A 6,481-nucleotide genomic window follows, 5' to 3' on the forward strand; every position below is an offset into this window, starting at 1 on the left:
GCTTAAAAATGTCTAACATAGTCATATAATGTTTTTTCTCTTTCCATTGCACATATTTGACAATTCATTGCTTTAGGAGGATAGAAATTCATCACAGATTCATCACCATGACTTCTGGTAATTACCTTTGGTTATTATGTCTCTTTAGCTTTTCTCCAAATTGTTTTGATTTTGATATTAGCAAAAATATAAATGACAGGGAAAAAATGTCATCCCAAATTCTCTTTTTTCTATTGCTCCCCACCCCAAACGTTTTTTGTTTATCTAGTTTTTGTCTTTTGCTTTGTCTATATATACACATTTTAAAATTAAATCATTTCATACAATGAAGGTGCAACTGTGTTTTTAAATAATTTAATACATATTTAATAATTGATTCCTTATATATAAGAATATATAAAATTCCTAAACTTATATGCATATTTCAGAATACAATATGTTCTCAGGGAAAAATATGTCATTAGGGAATCCTTTATAAAACCATAATTTAAGAATGATTGACAATATCAGAAAAAAGTATTTATCAATATTTTGCATAAAAGTAATTTTTTGACAGTCTCTATTTTGCCAAAATTATATTTAAAAAAGCTGCCCATGATGATGGAATGAGCATCAGGGAAAATAGAGATTGCATCAGATTTCTAGATGAGCAATAACTTTATGATCTTATAAGCAAATAGAGAAAGCAGAAAGAGAAATATTAAAGTATTCAAATATATAAAATAAATTTGAATACCCTTAACAGAAATCACTGCTGTTTGCATTTTCCAATTATTTGGAGGAAAAAAGAGGAAAAGGAAGGATTGATAAATTAGCTTACTTTGTTATCTGCAATATGTAGGAGATTCTCTCTTCCTTTGATAATAAATTACCCTAAAAAATATGATCCTTGGATAAAATGAGTATAGATTATATCTATAATGAGAAAATCACGTACATTATTTACAAAATAAACCACTCAACTCAAAATTCAAGACTCTCATCAATTGACAGAATTGACCAGAGAGCTTAGGAGACTCAATGACAATTTTTTCACAAAAAAAAAAAAAAAAAATTAGGTGTTAGTCCTGTTGATTGCAGTAATTTTATTAACTTAAACTTCCAAATCAACCCTGAAAATTCATATGTCCACCAGAATTTTCTTGAGTTTTATTTTCAGAATTTTCTTGGGTTTTATTTCAATACATGAGAGCTATACCAAATTTAGGTTTGCAGATATGTTAATATCAATGTAAGATTTTGCAACACGAGGCAACAAATTATTTAAAGGCAGTGCATTAGTCAGCTCTCACACTGGTATAAAGAACTACCTAAGACTAGGTAATTGCAGAACTGTGAGTCAATTAAACCTCTTCTGTTCATAAATTAGAAGTCGCAGGTAGTTCTTTATAGCAGTGTGGAAACAAATTACGAAAAGAATGATAAGGTCTAGGGCATTTTTTTCTTTTGCTATTTATTTCGAAACTGTTTTTTTTTTTTTTTGAGACTGAGTCTCGCTCTATCCCCCAGACTGGAGTGCAGTGGTGTGCTCCCTGCTCACTGCAACCTCTGCCTCCCGGGTTCAAGCGATTCTCATACCTGAGTAGCTGGGATTACAGGCATGTGTCACCGCGCCTGGCTAATTTTTGTATTTTTAGTAAGGACATGGTTTCACCATGTTGGCCAGGCTGGTCTGGAACTCCTGACAGGTGATCCGCCCGCCTCGGCCTCCCAAAGTGTTGGGATTACAGATGTGAGCCACGGCACTGGTCCTCAAACCTCTTAAAAGTGTAAATACTTTTTTAAACAACTACAGTTTCAGGAAATAAGCAGTGAAAACGTGTAGCCACAAGAGGTTCCCACATTATACATATATATATATAGTTACATTACATATAATAAAGAATGTTGGGCTGGGCACTGTGGCTCATGCCTGTAATCCCAGCACTTTGGGAGGCCAAGGCAGATGAATTGCCTGAGCTCAGGAGATGGAGACAAGCCTGGGCAACATGGAGAAAGCCAGCCTCTTCCAAAAATACACAAATTTAGCCAGGTGTGATGGCATGCACCTGTGATCCCAGCTACTTGGGAGGCTGAGGTGGGAGGATCACTTGAACCCAGGAGGTGGAGGTTGCAGTGAGCCAAGATTGCATCACTGCAATCCAACCTGGGTGACAGAGTGAGACCACATCTCAACTAAAAAAAAAAAAAAAAAAAAAGAAAAAGAAAAGAAAGACAGAAAAGAAAAAAGAAAATCGGAAGTAACCTTCATATGAAGAGGTAATTAGTTAAATATGTTATAGTACATTCACAAAATAGCCATACCATGCATTAATTGAAAATCATATTGCAGAAAAATTTTAATAACCTGAAAATATGATAGTTTTTTATGAAAAAGTAATTATAAACTTACTGTTTGATATATATATACAGATTCACATATACATATGTGTGTATATAAAATTTATTACACATTTTAACACTGTTTTACTAAAAATATGTAAATTCATATATTCATATGCAAATATCTTAGCTGAAGTAATTTGTGGAAATTGAAAGTTGTAGGCTTTGACATATTTCTTTGGTAATTTATGACTTGCTGATAAGCGCCTAATGATTGCCGAAGAGAAGTTCATAGAAGCTCAAATTTGTTTTACTGTACATTTGCACTCCAGTTCATCTCAAAAAGCCTACTCTATTTATTTGTCCAACTAATATTTCACTCTCAACAGCCACTTGTGAGTCCATTTATTGGGAGACCTCAATTCACTGGAATATTAAGAAAAATTACCTTTATTTTTCCCTGTGGCTGATTTTAGCTTTGCTATATTGAATTATACTTTCTATTTTGAGGTAAATATCATAAATATTAGGTCGCTTTTGTCCGTGAAACTGAGTCCATGTGGTTTAAACTTCAATCTTATAACTGGTTGGACTGATAATATTATAACTGATCTCCCTCTTCCAATGTGGGTTAAACGTGTGGTCCAAGGCACTTAAGAATGGAGAGGAAGATCCATTCTTGACATACTTTGTTTTCGTCTCTTATAATTTGGATTCATATGTAGCAAATAAAATGAAGTTTAGCCTATTCTTACTCATAGTTGCTGCTTCCCTGGATAACATGACTAGCTATTGGTGTCCTTTATCTGGCAGAAATAAAAATGCTGTTTTTTTCCCCACATATTGTGGACATATGTCTTGGTTTGGTGACAGTAACCTAGGGTTATATCTATTGCCCCAACATAGCTTCCAGTTTAGTATTTGTCACTCTAGAAATGTCATAGTTTGGACAATAAATTATATGGTTATGCTCCTGGTGTGATATATTTGTGGGGTCTTTCTAGGGACCTGAAAAACTTCTACATAGCTTTGCCTTGACCATTTCTCACAGCTCCTTCTCCTAACTTCAGCTCACACTGTCAGTTGTCTAATCTACAGTCTCTTGCCGCTCAGATCATTGCCTGGGAGATGGGTGGGGAACATAAAGTTAAGATGTCTCAAGTTTATTGAACAGAAGCTTCTGCTGAACTTCTGCAGTGTTTCATCAACCACCACAGTAATGATTTTGTCTTGAAAAATGTTGGGAATCCAGGTTACTCTGCTGTCTCCTCTTTCATTGCCCTGGATCCAGGTCATGTTGCTGCAGCCAGTGGCTATATAAGGAAAAAAGATTACATTCCCTTTCTTGTCATCATTCTTCATCTTCATATGACTCTCTTGCATACCTGCATTTGCCTGCAAAAGGGAAGTTTCCTCCCCCTCTTCTTCTAATGGGGGAAAGGTTAGGAGGGTTAGGATAGGCTCTTTTCTCATTGTATGTTCTAGAAAGATGATGCCCACTACCATATACTCTCCCTAGTGCTCATGTTATATGTGCAGTACACTTAAGATCTTTACGGAAATATAGGAATATCATGTTTAAAAAATGACCTATAATTTTGAAACAAAACTGGTGGATATGCAGCAAGAACAGCTGGTAATTTTCACTACCTACATTCCCATAATTTTGTCTATAAAGGGTAGGCCTGCCTCAGTCCTGAAAAATTGAAAACATTTAAAAAGGACATCTATGAAAATTGGATACCTTTAACAGTTACCATACTGATACCAATGTCAATCAACATGAAAAGTGATACTTTAAGGTTGCAAATAACATATCTAAGCTATTGTCTTGACTCTTTTGGGTTTGATATACAGTACTTCCCTTTTATTATTGATAAAACATTCATAGAAGCTCTGTGTTTCATTGTACGGAAGAGTCTGCTGCATTTCAAGAATATATACACCATTTCATAAAAACCTACCCTGCAGTCAACTGGAAAAGTTACCATTCTCTACGTAGTCCCCATACTTTGTGCTGTTGAGCTTTTTATTCTACCTCTACCTCTACTTGTTGTGATTCTAACTTTATATCCAAAGAATGTTTCTGATGTCATGCCTTCAATGAATCCTTTCCTAGTTTCCCTCCACTTACCAACTGGTAAACTCTTTTAAGACATGAACTATAGTGCCTAGAACATAAAATTTCACTTTGAAGACAATAGGAAAACAGTGGGCATTTGTTAAATTGAATCAGTAAAAATATCTCTAACTGATTTAATAGTGTTGCATTTTATGAAGTGTGAAGCTTTTCATTTGAGAATTAAATTGAAATGGATTTTTACTCTACGCGAAGGTGAAGATTGAGGATGTATGACAGAAATTTAACATATACACAGTCCTTAAAAGTTATAAGATTATCTCACAAAACTGGTAAACATATAGGGCAAACACTATTATCTCCGTTTTACATGTGGATACACTGGGACTGAGAAAAGTTAAATTAATTTCCAAGAATGACAGTTATGAGTGGAGGAACCTACTTTTTATACTGCAGTCTTTCTTTGTCCATAATATCACTGCACTGTAGGAAAGGGAGTGGGAATCTCTGTATTCGGATCAACTGACATAAATAAATTCTAATAATTACTATAGATATTAAACGGTCTTCTAGAAGCCCATTGCAAGGTCATTGAAAGGATATTTCCATTCATCATCTAGGGCTGTTCTGAGTCACCAGCCATTTTTACTCTCGTAGTTAACAGGATGGCTCCCAAGAAACCTGATTCATCCCTTATCATTTCCAAAGGAAGCAGCATGCTAATTACAACTATTGTCGAAATTTGGAGGGAGGACAACAGCATGGGCTAGGTGGGACTAGTCATGGTTCTGAAAAACAGTAGAAGAAAAGGCTACGGCTCTGGCAATATGGTGCTCTAATTCCCCAAGGAGGCTGAGATTCCTGGGGTGCACACACGGCTCTATTCATGGGTGGGGCCACCTGGCACTGTGCAGATGCCACTTCCAGGTTCCACTCAAGACTCCCTGTGGGCCAGGGGGTGGAAGAAGAATAACTCTGTGGCTTCTGGAAGATGGCAAATCCTAGGAGAGCAAAATGAAAGGAAGGTGTGTTTTGCCTTTTCCCTGATTATAACAAGGGATTCTGAATTCTCAGGGCATACTCATTACAGAGCTTTTCTTGCTGTCAACTTCACAGCAACTGGAGGGCCCTGAGGGAATCTTTTTAAAGCTCCTGAGATAGTTGGGCCTTATCCCTGAGGGACTAGTCATTTGGTATTAAGGACTCTCTTGAAATGAGAAATTACCTAGAAATAACCTTTCTATGCCTTATTATTTCAGATTATAAACTTGGCGTAGAAATAAGAAACAACAACAAAAACATCAATCATGTTCCTGAGAAGGTATCAATTAACCACTGATTTCCAAAGTGTGAAGATAGACTGCCTCCAGTTGAGTCAGCTTATAAATATGACTATTCACTGTTTTACTTTCCCTTTGAGTTATACTGAAAAGGAATGACAGTAAAGTTAGTAATGCTATTACCTGAACAGGTATAAAATTTATTTTCTGTATTAAAGGAAGAAGAGAAAGATTTTCATAAGGATCATTTATACACTGCTACTTTAGGCTTTAATATTAGTAATAGTAATTGAGAAACAGATTTATTTCCCTTTATTTGAATTTTTTGATTAAGAATCATATTAATACTTTTGAACCATGATAGCCCACCTTTTCCATCCTACTCTCCTCATCCAAATTTCTGAAATGGTTTTCAATGTATACACTTCTCTCTTTTGAAACGATAGAGGATGAATTAGGTCTCTTGTGAACAAACCCTGTTAGCAATAATGAGATTCTTCAGCACCAGAATATCCTTCTGTTGAAAGTAAGCAAAGGTTTAAGAGTTCCTCCATACTTTACACTTCTATCTCTGAGGTTTGTAATAGTCTCTTAACAGTCTGTTGACTGTAAGCGTATTTGCTAGTGCCAAATATTATCATTATGTATGATAGTGATAGAGACAGGAGACAGCCAAGTGTCCCCAGTGAAACCCTGCCTTCAAGCCTAAAACAGCCTGGAGGCTGAAAAGCCCGCCTGCTGGTTCCGGATGAAGCAGTCCAGATGACTGGATGAAGCAGTCAGTTTCCCGACTGAGTCT

Source organism: Nomascus leucogenys, chromosome 11, assembly GCF_006542625.1.
Source record: "Nomascus leucogenys isolate Asia chromosome 11, Asia_NLE_v1, whole genome shotgun sequence".
NCBI lineage: Eukaryota > Metazoa > Chordata > Mammalia > Primates > Hylobatidae > Nomascus > Nomascus leucogenys.